The sequence below is a fragment of the Lactuca serriola genome, chromosome 2 (genome assembly GCF_051521515.1).
Source record: "Lactuca serriola cultivar US96UC23 chromosome 2, Lser_US96UC23_V15, whole genome shotgun sequence".
Taxonomy (NCBI): Eukaryota; Viridiplantae; Streptophyta; class Magnoliopsida; order Asterales; family Asteraceae; genus Lactuca; species Lactuca serriola.
In genome coordinates this window covers 132,223,188-132,239,801 of record NC_136409.1, presented here as the reverse complement: position 1 = coordinate 132,239,801, position 16,614 = coordinate 132,223,188, and positions in this window count along the sequence as shown.

The following is a 16,614-nucleotide window of genomic DNA, read 5'->3' as shown; positions in this document are numbered from 1 at the left end:
GATTCGAAAATAAAACTCTTGTTAAGTATAGTAGATATTTGATATTCGTGCATGGATAACCAACCAACTTTTAAGGAAAATAAGAGTTTTTCCTGGGATAACTTGACTTTCTTAACCAGGCTGTGTAACCAATGGATAACTAGACTTTTCTTGTAAGAAAATATGGGATTTTCTTGGATAGCAACTTTTACGGAAAACCAAAGGAAACTTGTTCTTTTACAGAAACAAACTGCTTATAAACTTACCAGCTTTATGCTGTTATTTTCAAAACTGCTTGTATTCTCAAGTCCACATTAGACAGGTACCTGCGATCTTTTGGAGAAGACGGAGCATTTTAGCAGTCTCGTCTTTACTTTTGTGCATTTTGGATGTATATATTTATAATCATGTATATCTTTACTTTCAAAAAAATGTAAATACTTCTATGTAATGCAATGGTTGTGTTTACTACACTTACTATGTACATTGGTTGTGATACTTTACATGACGTCCTCCGCCCCGAAACGTTTCCGCCATCGGTTTCGGAGTGTGACACTGGGTTCTTCAGTCACTTCCTAAATCATATAGTGAGTTCGTTAGAGAGTACTATATGATGGATCATGACGTGACCCTCATTGATTTGAACTGTTTGCTCGTAGCTGCTGAATCAGCGATGATTTGGCGATTTGGTTGAGCAAATTTGTCTGGTAAATCAAACTCCCAAACTTCAATGGATATTGAAAATGGTGACATTGGAGATCCAGAAAAGGTAAATTCTGCGATAGTTCCTTGTTTCATTCCAAAAAGAGTCCATTTGCTTCTATTGCCAGGAGAAGGGGCATTAGAGACGAAGCTGCCCTATTTACCTAAGAGATCTAAGAGATGGGAGAGTCAAAACGTATGGCTCTACTTTAGGTAAAATCCATTAACTAAATCTTTTAAGTTCCTATTCTAGATTCTTGATACACGATGTGATAAGATTACATTGTGATGTTTTGTAGGATCGAAGAAAAGAAAGGAAGCTTAAGGGAAAAAGTGGGCTGAATCTAATCATGAAGAAATGGATTTCGATCGCATTGCTTGAAGATTAGATTTTAATCTACTACTTGGAGTTAGAATAGATTGCTTAGGAAAATGTAACAACATAGTTTTTCAGTTGAATTGCATTGTAAGGACAAATTTTTCCACAATAAAATAAATTTTGATTTTATATTATTTATTTATCCTTTCAATGGCGTGTATGAAAAATTGATGTTTGTAAGTTTCTATTATTAGCAATAATGGATTTGGTTCTTAATTATGTTATTTGTGGAAAGGTCAAGAATTTACCAAATAGGGAAAGTTTCTCATCACCCAAGTTTCAATTGGACAGAAACTTGGAATCATACAACTTGGTTGCATGATGAATGAGAAATTTCATATTTGGAAATTAGACTAATTCGTTGACAAAGTGTCAAGTGAAGGACTAGGAGATCGAGTACACAAGGTTGTGTGTTGATCAAGTCCACCACAAGAGTAACAAAGATATTCGTCATGATTCACTAAGGTTAAGTAAATATGATTATACTTATGAGATTAAGTGTAATTCTCAGTTGATTGAAAGAGTTTCAATAAATAGCAGAACGAATTAAGAAGAATCAAGTAGGCAGAAAGATAAAAGTTTCTCTATTCTAAGAAGAAGGGAGAGTACCTTTTATTATGTTTTATGATAGGTCTTAATGATTAAGAACCATATCTCAATTGATCCTCTAAGTGAGTCTTAGTGTAATTGTATGTCTGAGAAGTGGAATCAAGAATTGAAGAAATAGTTAAATCAAGAAGTCAATCATACTTCGTTTCAATATCAAGTCTTAGAGTTAAGATTGTGAATTGAGTGAAAAGTCTTAAGAAGGTTTATAACATTCATCAAATGTGGAATTTGAAAAGGTTTTCTTATTCTTGCACATTTGAAATTGGAAAGTTGTGATGTCTTGGATAAGACAAAGACCAACTAGGACCAATTTTGTGAAGTGTTTTGATAAAAGCTACACTAACTCTTCAATATTTGTTTGTCGAGAAATGTTAATTGACAAAAGAATATTATATGTCAAGGAGTCAGTGGGAGTCTTAATGGTCTTGAAAGGTTTCAAGAACAAATCAAGAATAAACCTTATCAATTATCACTAGCACACGACTTAAGGTTTATGACCTATCGTGTTGACATTATTTTGTTTATGTATCTTTCCAATTGAGTTAATTATGCGTGTGAGTTCTATGAGTTCTCATTTGAACGCATAAAAGACAAGCACCTTGATCAATGAAAAGTACATTGATATGAAAGAGTGAGCTGCTTAACTACTTGGAAGACATGGTGGGCACTCGTGTTACCATAAGGCAAGAAATCAAGATTGAGAAAGTTCGGTCCATATGAGTTTGGATTTGTCGCAAACTTTGGTGTTGACAAATTCGCATGGATAGGAACACATACACCATTAAAATCTAAGTGTCATAAGATTCCATCCTTCATGAAAATGACTGTGAGGAAATGTTTTCACTAAGAAAGATTTTAAGAAGATAGTGATTGTGAAATTGTATTCTCGGATTCGATTATGGTAACGGTATCCCTTTCCATAATTCGAATTGTGAGATTTGGCAATTAGTCTGAATTGTTTAGACACACATATGATCTATCTAAGGCAAAGGTGTATAAGTTTAAGAAACTTAGATAAAGGATTATCAAATCATTAGGTATTAGAAATATGAACTTCAGAAATTCAATAAGTATTGTTTTCTGGAAGTTCAGTTGTTTTCTAAAACATGTCAAAGCTAGTGGGAGCATAAGTGTTATGCTTATATGATAATCATCATGATAGTGGGAGCATAAATGTTATGCTTGTATGATTATTAAGGCAAGTGTTGCAAGTTAGCAATATTAATTATAGAAAACAAGAGTTGCACTTTGCAAAGTCGTAAGGGTTGAAAAGTTGTTTTGCTATACTTAAGGGAGAGAATATTGTTCTTCGTTTCAAAATCTAAAGCTTAGATTGAGAAATTTTAATAAATTTAGTCAAAGGATACATAGTGTGTTCTTAAATTTCGATTATGATTATGGTATCCAACTTCATAGTTTGAATTGTAAGAACGAGACACATAAAATATTATGGCAGAGGATTGATAAAGTATCATATCTTTATGTAAGACATGATGCATCATGTCCCATATGCTTCGGGTATAGGATTGATTGCCAATGCTATTTGACCATTCTAATATTTTCCAAATGTCTAGCGCATTTAGAGGGAAAAAGGACTAGAATCGGTTTTGACTAAAATAATTAAACAACTATCAACGGACGATCCAAAGCTCACTGAGGATTGGTCGCTTGTGAGTAGTGGAAGTATGGTATTGGATGACATTATTATGAATAGATAAGATTCTATTAAGAATGAATAGTCATATGGAAAATATGGAAATGTTTCCATATTGGGAGTTGGATATTGAGAATCTATGTCTAGATTATAAAATTTTATGCAAGAAGGATGTTCAAAGGAATGTACTTTGAGTGAGAGACATCATATCTATAGAATTGTTTCTGATAGAGATTGGCCAAGTCTTGATGATTTTGAGCTATGACTTTACGAAAGAATCATTGCATAAAATGTTAGAATCTAGCATAAGTAACAAGAATTTGATATTCTTATACTTACGATAAGGATTGGGAGTTGTGAAATGAGTATGATTGGAAATGTGTTCATTTGATCTATTTCACAAAGTAAGGACTGTAGGTAAACATTGTGTGCATGTTGAGAGCATAGGACAAGTGTAGTAATAATTCAAGTAAGAAGTTGATTACCCGAAACAACAAATAATAAGTAATCAATATGGTGATTAAATAAAATGTTTGATTTATACCCAGAGTTGGGGCCATATGGGATTAGTATTATTCTTGTGTTTCACTTTGCATGTTTTGACTTCCTGAATAATTAAATTGGTTCAGAACAATCAAATTATTCGAACGGACCACAGTCGTTCATATGTTGGAGGTAGGTATGAATGAAGACTGTCATGAATTGGTGTGTGGAATGTCTAAAAGAGTGATTGGTGAGACGATAATATTGGATTAAACCCATGCTCACTTGGATCACTTCATGGATTTTATCACGAGTGATTGGTGAGACGATAATATCTTATATTCTTGAAACCGAGATGTGTGATTTGTATCTTGCGAGTCGGTTACACATGGATAATATGTAAACACACCAGTAACTTGGTGTCATAAAACATATTATTGTGTGTGATTCGGTGAGCGAGTGTAAGCAAGCATTGAATCAAAGTTTATCCGTTACTTTTATCCAAAGTGGGATGAAAGTGATATCTGTGGGCCCCTCGATGATTTAGTGATGACACTTAAGCGCTTGGCCAAGCTGGGACTAATTTGATGTGTTCAATTGTAGTCTGTTGTCAGTCGTCATAAATCGGAAATTGGGAAAACAGTATAGAGAGAATGATTTAAATCCATATCTCATGTCTATACGATATCTAGAATGGAAGAATATATGATCCCTTATCTAAAAGACACGCTTCTGATAGGATCAGAGTTAACAGCGGTTTTTGAAAGTTACGATTGCAGATCAGGATCTGAAGTCATACGCAGAATAATTATTAGACTTATCGAAGTGGGAGACTGTTGGATTAGTGTCTAAGAACATAACTATTTTGGTATGTACTTGACCCGATGGTGCATGGTCCTTTTTGGGTTTCCTTCACCAAAGCAACTTGATAGGATGAATTATGAAGAGAGATGATTAATTATGATTTATTAATATATTATGAGAATAATATATTAAAGGAGAAATCATATTTTTTTAATTAATAAGAATTAACTTTGTGGCTAAAAGACATTAATTAAATAAAGGGGACTAGAACTGTCAATTGTGTGATAGTTGAATATTGGTCTAATGGACTCCATAGAGGATGGAGTGGACGAATTCTATGGGGAAACCCATTAGAAATCGTCCAAGGCCTCTAAGGAGGGAGTCCATGGGTTTCTTAGGGCCTACGCCGTCAAATTAGGGTTTCCTTGTTAGATAACCCTAATAACCTCACTATTTAAGGACCCCTAGGGCACCAAAAACGTGGCCAACTGATTCCTTAGGGTTTCTACACGTTCTTGGGTGCCTCCTCTCTTATCATTCTTCATCCTCTTGCTCTTGGTGTTTGTGAGCCATTAGAGGAGTGACACTTGTGACTCTAAGCTTTCTAAAGCTATTACAAGGAGGATTTGAGATTGTTATTGCTACATAACAATCAAGGTAAGATCTAAAACCCTTTCATATGTTAATATGATTAATTGTATGCTAGATCTAGGGTTTATAGCTTTGGATATTCAATTGCATGTTCATTAGACAAACTAGATCCAAAAGCTATTAGGGTTTGCATGTACACCATAGGAATGATGTTTTGCTCATAACCCATCAGTGTTTACACTACTTCTACTTTAATAATGTCGAATGTGTATATATTACTTTTTACTATAAGTAAACCCTACGATTAAGTGAATACACTACACGTTGGTAGTAATTTTGTTTAAATTCCCTTTTTGTTGATGTAACATAGACCTATGTTTAGGTCAAAATTTTCCCAACTTCATGTATAATACAATATATCAATAAAAATGATAAGCATTTTACTTCATTAGGAGTTATTACAATTTTCATAAACATCTTACTTCATAAATTTTGGGTTAACAGGCTTAAAATAGATTCATTATTTTCAACTATACAAATTCATTACAAGTGTTTCTATAAACAAATTTGGCGAATGTTTACTTATATTAGTAGACTTTTCGCTTGGTAGAACACTATAACAAGTCAGGAAATGATACATTTAGAATTGAAAATTTTCATGTTCAAATATCACCTGACTCATGATCATTATTGAGTACGTATCATTGTTTTCCTCAAATCATTATAGCGAAAGATGCCTCCCTAGAAGTCTAACTGAAAGAACAACAACAATCCACCAAATCCACCACCCCCACCTCCTCCATAATTTGATGCATCTATCTTTCAAGCAGCAGTGGTTGCTACTGTGGTTGCCACCATGGCACAAATCAACTCAAGGGGTAATAGTGGAGCAGGTAGTGGTACTTAACCTTCCAATCATGGCGAAGGTCTTGGACACCCTCGTGAGTGTTCCTACAAAGACTTTAATAATTCAAATCAAAGAACTTTTGATGGAACTGGATGTGTCATTGCTCTGACACGCTGGTTCGAGAAAATAGAATCAATGTTTGAAATTTGTGCATGCCCTGAAGCAAGCAAAGTCAAGTTTGCAGCATGTACCTTCCTAGACAGAGCCCTTTTCTGGTGGAATGGCTATGTCAAATCCTTATCCCTTCCGGTCGCCAATGATATGGGCTAGGATGATCTAAAAACCCTGATGCTAGCAGAATATTGTCCCCACAGCGAAATTCAAAAGAGAGGAAGAACTTTGGAGTCCAACGATGAAAGACTCCGATATAATTGCATATACTGCCAGGTTCAGTGATCTGGTTATTCTGTGTCCAGGGATGGTTCCCACCGAGAGCAAGAAAGTTGACCGTTATATTTGGGGACTCTCTCCTCATATACAAGGGAATGTAATAGATGCTAAACCTCTCACCTTTGACAGTGCCAAGCATTTGGCACAAACACTGGTAGACCATGGTGTTCGTCATGGCTCTATGGTACCTATTCCAGAGAAACCCAAGGAAGGGAGCAGTAATAAGAAGAAATTTTGGAACAAGTGAAAAGGGCAATCGTCTCAAGAGTCTTCGAAAAAGCAACAAACAATGGCAGCACACGCTGCTATTGTTCCTGCTGTGGTTCCAACTCCTGTTCCTACCACTTCGTCTATTACTCCAGCAACCCCAAGTAGATATGTTGGATCTTTACCAAAGTGCAATAAATGCAACTTTCACCATAATTGAGCTTGCAGAGAAATGCACTGCATGAATTATAACAGAAAGGGGCATACTACCCATTTCTGTAGGGCACCAGCGCTGCCTATTTCTTAAATCCCTGCTACAGGAGTGGGCCAAGCATGCTATGAATCTGGGGAAATAGGACATTTCAAGAAAAATTGTCCTAAGTTGAAAAGCACTGGTAGTACTGGAAGAGTCTTAGCGGTTAGCCATGAAGAAGCAATAGCGGATCCTAATGTGGTGACCGGTACGTTCCTTCTCAATGGTTTTTATGCATGCATCCTTTTTGATACCGGTGCATAGACAAGTTTCGTAAGCCATAAGTCCAAACACTTACTAAAACAAAATCCCAAAGAACTAAAAGATACATTTACCGTTGAGATGGCCAACGGGAAAACTGAGAAAACCAATGACATATACATAGGATGAACACTTACCCTAAATAACCATTCATTCCAAATCAACTTTATGTTGGTATCAATTAAAAGTTTTGACATCATAATCGGCATGGATTGGTTAAGTCTTCATCGTGTTGATATTCTGTGTTTCAAATCATTTATTGCGTCAAAGCTCATAAGTATCTTCATAAAGATTATTGTTCCTTCTTAGCTCACGTTGTTGATACGACACAAGAAGTAAAAAGTATCAAGGATATCCCTGAAGTCTGTGATTTCCCTAATGTGTTCCCTAAAGATATCTCAGGAGTTCCTCCTGAACGCCAAGTCGAGTTTCGAATCGACTTAATTCCTGGAGCTACCCATGTAGCTAAAGCCCCATATCATCTTGCGCCCTCGGAAATGCAAGAGCTGTCTAGCCAATTGAATGAACTACTCAGCAAAGGCTTCATTAGACCAAGCTTCTCACCCTAGGGAGCGCCGGTCTTATTCGTGAAAAGAAGGACGGATCTTTTCGCATGTGCATAGATTACCGGGAACTAAACAAACTTACCATTAAAAATCGATACCCTTTGCCACGGATAGATGACCTCTTTGATCAACTCCAAGGAGCTAATTTCTTCTCCAAAATTGTAACGCCCGTAGATCTGGGCTAGTCAATTTAGAGATAATACAAAAGATTATTTAGACTAAATAATCTTAACCAAGTTGTAGAATATGTCTTGAGGGTTCCGTACATATAAAGAACGCCGAAATCCGAGTTATAACGAAGAAGTTATGGCTCGTCGAAGTTTTACAGCAAAACAGGCACGGCACCGGGAGACGTAAATATTGAATTTACGATGGAGGAGTTTTTAGCCTTAGAAATATAAACAAAAGTTTTAGTATACGTTAAACCAAGATCATACAAAAAAGAACGCCCAAATCTGACTTCGTATGAGGAAGTTATGAATTTTCTAAGATTTGGCTTAGCAGTGCACAACCCGAAACTCGAATTTTAGATCGAACGGTTTTTGGCCTATGCGACCTAAATGAGAATTGAAGATCTCATTAATAGGAACCCAACAATAAAATGACAGATGAAAACAGAGTCCGTATGTAGAAGTTATGAATTTTACGCGGACATTTAACAGTATAATCTCCTCGTACTGTTAAATTTAAGATCGGTCGAGAGTTAGCTGACGGAGTCAAAATAAAAGTTGTAGATCTTATTTTTACCTATGCGTGGATATAAAGAACGTCAAAAACAGAGCTCATATGTGAAAGTTACGGATTTTAAAAGTCGGAAATGTGTTGTGCGAAAATGGGTGATGTGGCACAATCTTGGACATTGCTTTCTCCCCAAGTCTTGCCACTAGATGGTGACATGCAACACCAAGTTCAGCCATTTTCACCCTATAAATAAAACATCTCCTACCCTCATTTTCTTCACACCTTTCCCATTCTTTCTTCTCTTTACTCTCTCTCTCTCTCTCTCTCTCTAGAACCTCTCTCTAGCCCCGAAACCCCCCGAAAAGCCTAAGGAACCTCCCTAGCATGAGGCGGAAGCCCCATAGTGCTCAACGGCTCCGAGAAGAAGAGCTTTTCGGCTCGGGAACGCTGCTCCAAGCAAAGCCAGGTTTTCTATAAAACCTGATGTAAGTGAGCTACGCTTACGCTATTTTTAATATATCGTTTATTTAATTATAGTAACGTTATTAGGAACTTATAATAAGTACTTGCGCTATTATTATGGGTTATATAAGTATTGTTTAACGCTTATATAATAGTAATAATAGCTAGACTATTAATTAGTCGGCAAATAATAGACTAAACTCTAGTGGTAATAATACTAGGTTTCGTCGAAGGAAATTATTTTTAAGAAGCGAAGCGTTGTCTGAGTTCGGATTCACCACCTTTTCAAGTGAGTGCATGGTCCCTTTCATCTTACACATAGATATGAAGTATTTAATATATATAAATTACGTGTTATGTGTGCATATTGTCTGAATACTTGCTGTCTATGCTAGGGTGAAATATTTTTATACATGTTTTAAATGATTTAAACTGTATATGATTTTATATCTACAACATGTGTTGGGTAAAACATGGGTAGATGTAATAGTTGTTGTGTGACCAAATAAAATAATGAGAGGTCTCGATATATATGTTATTGACTATCCAGTCATCTAGCAGAGTATAGATGACGACCACGGATTATTCTAGACAGTCCAGTGGAACGCTAGCAGGCTCGCAACCTGTAGGTGTTTGTTTGAACTGTGTGCTCACCAGCAGTACTCCATCCCCCACATGGTTGCCTTATTTGACATGAATTGTTGAGGAACCCCCGAAGCATGTGTTGTCACCCCAATGGAAGTCCTTAGACTAGGTCCCTTGTGTTAGATGTTTTAGGGACGTAAAGTGAGGATAACGGGAACGGGTAATCGGGTTTGGTTGGTTTGATAAAGTTAATAAACTTATTTATTGTGGGTTGAAAACCCTATGTATTCACCAGGTTTCCCAACCTGACCCACTCATTTTATTTATATCACATGTGTTGATATGAAGTCACATTACACTGACAGATTAAGGAGATATAAATCACTAGTGATAATGAATGTAAGTTATGTTTATGCTTATGTTTCTGCATTGACGATGACATCCCAAATGTTTTAAAATGAATAAAAATACTTTTCTTTGGAAATTCTTTGATAACGTATTTATCATGTTTTACTGGGAACAAATTCCGCAACATTTTCATTAAAAGAGGTACTCCGATTTTTATAAAGCATAAACAAAATCGGTCTTTTTTGGCCGTGAAAATGGGGATGTCACAAAAATTGACCTAAATCAAGATACCACGAATTGCTAGTCTAGGAGTCATACATTTCGAATACTACTTTCAGAACTCGCTACGGTCACTATGAATTCGTAGTGATGCCCTTTAGTCTAACGAATGCACCTGCAGTATTCATGGACCTTATGAATAGATTGTGCCAACCTTACTTGGACAAGTTTGTCATAGTCTTCATTGACGATATACTAGTCTATTCTCAGAGTAAGGAAGAACACAACCAACACTTAAGAAAAGTTTTGGAAACTTTGAGGGCAGAAAAATTATATGCGAAGTTCTCCAAATGTGAATTTTGGATTCGAAAGGTCGAGTTCCTAGGTCATGTAGTCAGCAAGGATGGAATACATGTTGATCCTTCCAAGATCAAGGCTATCGAAAGTTGGGCGACCCCACGAACTCCAACAGAAATTCGACAGTTTTTAGGTTTCGCTGGCTACTACAGGAGATTCATTCATAATTTCTCCAAGATTGCAAAGTCACTCACCACCTTGACTCAAAAAGGTGTGTCATTCGAATGGGAGGAGAAACAAGAATTTGCTTTCCAGAACTTAAAACAAGCCCTTTGCAGTGCACCGATCTTGTCCCTCCCAGAAGCGACGAAAGATTTTGTAGTCTACTGCGACGCGTCTAATCAAGGGCTAGGCTGTGTTCTTATGCAACGAGGAAAGGTTATATCCTATGCCTCAAGATAGCTTAAGAACCACGAAGTCAATTATACTACGCACGATCTTGAACTAGGAGCAGTGGTTTTTGCCTTAAAGATCTGGAGATATTATCTATACGGTACAAACTGCACAGTCTTTACTGATCATAAAATCCTTCAACACATATTCAATCAGAAAGAACTCAACATGAGACAAAGACGATGGTTAGAACTACTAAATGATTATGAATGTGAGATTCGTTATCACCCTGGCAAAGCCAACGTGGTAGCCGATGCCCTGAGTCGGAAAGAGTACTTGGGCCGCCGAGTAAAGTCTCTAACTATGACTATCCATTCCCACTTATTCATACAAATCAAGGAGGCTCGGTTGGAAGCTTTGAAACCTGAGAACATGACAGGTGAAGCCTTTAGAGGAATGGAAAAGAAATTGGAAATCAAGAGTGATGGAGTTCGCTATTTCATGAATCGAATCTGGACACCGAAGTTTGGTGGCTACAGAGATGTCGTCATGAAAGAAGATCATACAACTCGATACTCTAGTCATCCGGGTTCAGACAAAATGTATACGGGCCTAAAGAAAATCTATTGGTGGCCAAACATGAAAGCCGAAATAGCTACTTTTGTGGGCAAGTGTCTAACTTGCGCCAAGGTTAAAGTAGAAAATCAAAAGACCTCAGGTTTACTTCAACAGCGAGATATACCTGAGTGGAAGTGAGAACGAATTACAATGGATTTCATAACCAAGTTACCCAGAACAACGGGTGGACATGATACCATTGGGGTTATTGTTGATAGATTAACCAAATCCGCCCACTTCCTACCAATAAATGAAACAGATAAAATGGAGAAGTTAACAAGGACGTACTTAAAAGAAATAGTATGATTGCATGGTGTTCCAATATCTATTATCTCTGCCTGAGATAGTAGATTTACCTCCCAGTTTTGGCAATCATTGCAAAAGTCCTTGGGAACCAATCTTAACATGAGTACAGCGTACCATCCTCAAACTGATGGGCAAAGCAAGAGAACAATTTAAACACTGGAAGACATGTTAAGGGGTTGTGTGATAGATTTTGGTAAATCTTGGGATGCCCATTTACCACTAGTTGAATTCTCCTACAACAATAGCTATCACACCAGCATCAAAGTTGCACCCTTTGAAGCTCTCTATGGTCGTAAGTGCAGATCCCCTATGTGCTGGGCTGAAGTGGGACATACGAAACTAGCAAATAACCAAATACCTGATGATACTTTAACCGGCCCTGAGATCATTCGTGAAACCACAGAAAAGATTGTCCAGATCTGGGAACGGTTGAAAGCTTCTCGAGATAAACAGAAGAGTTATGCGAATAAACGACGAAAATCCTTGAATTCCAGGTTGGTGACCGCGTTCTATTGAAGGTCTCAGCTTGGAAAGGAATGATACGTTTTGGTAAAAGTGGCAAGCTAAGTCCAAGGTACATTGGACCATTCCAGATCATTGCTAGAATTGGTCTTGTTGCTTACAAACTCAATCTACCGCATGAACTCAGTAACATTCATCCAGTATTTCATTTCTCAAATCTCAAGAAGTGTTTGTCCAACGAGACTCTTGTTATCCCATTCAATGAAATCAAATTAAATGAGAGTCTCAGCTTCGTAGAACAACCTGTAGAAGTCCTAGATAAGGAAGTGAAGAGAACTAAACAAAGTCGTATCCCAATAGTGAAGGTTCGTTGGAATGCAAAATGAGGACTTGAATTCACTTGGGAGTAACAGGATCAAATGAAACAAAATTACCTACATCTCTTTCCTAGTCTTACTCTATCTTTATAATATTAAATTTTTGGATGAAATTCCCTTTAGTAGTATAGATCAATTTGTAGCTCTTTTTGAAATAATAAAGAAATTTTTTAGAATACTATGTGCATTTACATAATTGACCTTCAAAATAAACTTGTTTTGGATGAATATAATGGTAGATATCGAGTCAATGATTCCAAAAATATAAAGAACACCCAAATACGAGTTATAACGAAGAAGTTATGACCTATCGAAAATCCGCGATAAAACCGGCAAAACATTGTTTAACATAAAAAGTGAATTTTCAATAAAAATGCCTTTTAGCCTTAACTATCTAAATGAAAGTCATAGTATATGTTAAACCGAGAATGTCTATAAAAAACGTCAAAATCTGACTTCGTATGAAGAAGTTATGATTTTTCTAAGTTTCGATACAACAATACACAGCCCAAAATACGAAATTAAGATCGAGCAACTTTTGGCCAAAACAATATAAACGAGAATCGGAGACCTTATCAAAAGAAAAATCCAACGATAAAAAGACAGACAAAAATGGATGTCGGATGAAGAAGTTATGAATTTTAAACGGGCTTTTCCAAACCCGGCCTGTTAAAAATATAACTTTAAAAAATAACTCAAAATTAGCCGACGGAGTCTAAACAAAAGTTTTAGAGCATGGTCTCGCCTACACGTGGATATGATGAACGTCAAAAACGGAGTTCGTATGCGAAAGATACGAATTTTTGAAGTTTGGAAAAAGGAAGTACGCCCCGCGTACATGAGTACGCCCGTCGTACTCAGAAGCAAGGCCTCGGATTGTCCACGTCGCCTCTTTCTTCGCATACAACACGTATATTGCATCATCAACACGTCCGAAGCCAGCTAGCAATGATACCCAACGTACATAAAGTTTACGCCCAGCGTAATGGGACTAGCCTTGACGCATGCCTCGTAGCTTCACCACGTTCGAAGATCGGATAAGGCTCGAACTAGTACGCCCCTTGTACTGGGGTTTTTAGTAGTATGCCCAGCGTACACAAAAATTACACCCAGCGTACTGAGGGCCAGAACCGTCCTATAAATAAGATGCAATACCTCCAGGTTTTGTTTAGAAATTCCAAATCCTCTCTCCACTTAAACACTCTTTTAATCCCTTCTACGCCCTCCGAAGTTCCGGTAACCTTCATACCACCTGACGCAAACCCCAAAGTCACAAAATCCTCAATTTAAGCTGAAATTATGCCCGAGTGATGTCGGGTTTTCATCAAAAACTCTCAAGTTACGTCAAGAAAACTCCTTTCTAAGAAACGAAACTCTGCCCGAATCACCACCTATCAAGTGATTTCATACCTCTACATTTTTATGATTTTTAATTATTTTAGTGGGGGAGGGGGGAATACAAGTGAAACACAATAAATTGTGTTAATATCATAAAAGATTATATATGTTTTAGTATATTTTAAATTAGTATAATTTGACCCCATTTCCTGTTCCTTGCTTAATTGTGGGCTTGGGGTAAAGTTATTTAATCAAAAAGATTTAATTAATCACAATTATATAAATATTACATTTATATAATTACAAAATGGTTTTCAAACTGTTTGATACTACTTATATAAGAACAGAGAATTTCATGGATTAACAGTATTACAGATTCTTTACAGTAAAACAAACAGCTAAACTATAATATGTATAGTTTACAGAACTCATTCATTAGTTCCAAGTTTTAAAGTACATAACAGGAAAACAAACTTAGTGCATATCGGAAAACAAACTTATAAACTATATTCAATACAGTTTATGAAACCTTTATACAGTGTATTTATTACAAAGTAATCTTTCAATATTATTACGCTTATTAATCAATATAGAAATTGTGAGACTACCTTCATGTACTTTTCCAACTACCAACAAAAGTCCTGAAATTATAACCAGAATCTCCTTGAGTGGGAGCATGACACTTGTGTATAGATCTATATGGGACTGACAATCCCGCACCAGAGTTGCTTGCAACAGCTAGGTCGGCAGACCTGTGGTGACAAATGTTGTAACTTTTACGACGCCCGAAGAACGTCGTGTTCAGGCCATCCTAAGTCATCTAGTATGGTTACAATAACTCACAATTTGGTATTGAACATAATGATTAGTGTATGAATAAGTAACATTTCACATAGTTTTATTTAATTATAAGACTATAATATAGTATATTACACGAATAAATACATATTACCATTTCAAATACAAATAAAACCTTACTTTTCATAGTTTTATGAGAATTTAAAACAACATTATGCTATTTTAGAACACAAATGCATATACAACAGAAAATATAGGATTTTCTGGGAAAAACATGTTTACTTTATCAATGAACTAGAAAACAGATTTTAGATACAAACATCCTTATGAACTCACCAACTTAATTGTTGACACCTTTTCAAAATCTACTTGTATTCTCAGGGAAACAGTGATACAAGTAAAACCACAGCTTTTGTGAAGATGGAGATTTATAAACTCGTGTCTTTTAAACTTGTACTTTTGAGTTCATATACATTATATTTTGAACACTATTGTAAAACTTATAACTTTGTAAATACAATGGTTTTTTTGTACTTTGATTACTATTGTGCATTGTTGTGATACTACATGAAGTCCTCCACCCTCAAATGTTTCCGCCATTCTGGTTTGGGCATGTGGCAGTTTATTCCAGCTGAGATTAGGCACAGTATTTTAGACCAGACTCCTGTGATCTTTGGTACAGTCAAGGAGGGTATTATGGAGATTTTGGACGAGAGATTGGGTGCGATCCGCACCGAGTTGGCGGCCATGATGGGGGCGCGCACATTGACATTCAGGGAGTTAAGAGCATGTGGAGCTCCAGACTATCATGGGGCTTAAGACCCCATTGCTAGCAACCGGTGGTTGGCAGATGTCACCAACGCCTTCCGTTCTAACTGGTATCCTGAGGGGGGAAAAGGTCCGAGTCGCCTCCTGTCTTTTGAAGGATAGAGCGTATGATTGGTGGGACGAGGTGGGACATGCTATTGGAGATGATGTCGTGTTGGACGCGATGACGTGGAATGACTTCTCGGCCAGGTTCAAGGTTGATTTTGCACCAGTTATTGAGGTGCAACAGTTAGTGCGGGAGTTCCAGGACCTCCAGCAGACTACAGAGACAGTGGCAGAGATCACCGCCAAGTTCAGAGAGATAGCCCTTTTTGTTTTGCAGTATGTGGCGGACGAGGAGATGAAGAAGGCTTGGTACCACGAGATGCTGAGGAGCGACATTAGATAGTTCGTGAGCTGGTCTAGCTGCAAGATGGTTGAGGATATGATCATTCAAGCCAGAGAGAGGGAGATTGACTTATAAGGAGATATGAAGAGGGAACCAGACGAGATGCAAATATCCTCGGGATCGGGCAAGAGGCACAAGACATCATATTCTAGATCGAGAGGTCGTCAGGACCGTAGCCGTTGTGGCAAGTGCGGTAGGACACACGAGGGTGTGTGTAGGAGCGGTAGTGGTGGTGATTCTGGTTGCTTCAAGTGCGTCTGGATCAGTCATTTTAGCAGGGATTGTACCGCTACCACCATACAAGGATCAGACCTAATCTGCTTCCATTGCAGTCAGCGGGGCCACAAGAAGGCCCAATGTCCGAGTTTGGCTGCAGCGGGACAGGTGATAACACCTTCCCCTGTGATATTGAGGATCACTGACGGCCGTCAGGGCCAGGAAGAGGTGCCTACGGCGAGTAGTAGGGCTTTTTAATTGGTTGCAGAGGAGACACGAGCAGCTCCCGATGTTGCAGGTGCGTATCTTTTGCTTTCCTATTAGTTTTTATTTATGATTTTATTATTATTTTCTCGCATCCATAGGAGTAGTTGTATCTTGGTACTATACTTCCTATTAATGTTCGGATTATATGTCATCTGCATACCATGGGTCTTAGGATAGTAATGTGGGGACGTCTCTGTATAAGTGGATTCTCAAGATGCGGTAGTTGTAGCAAGTGGGATTGGAACC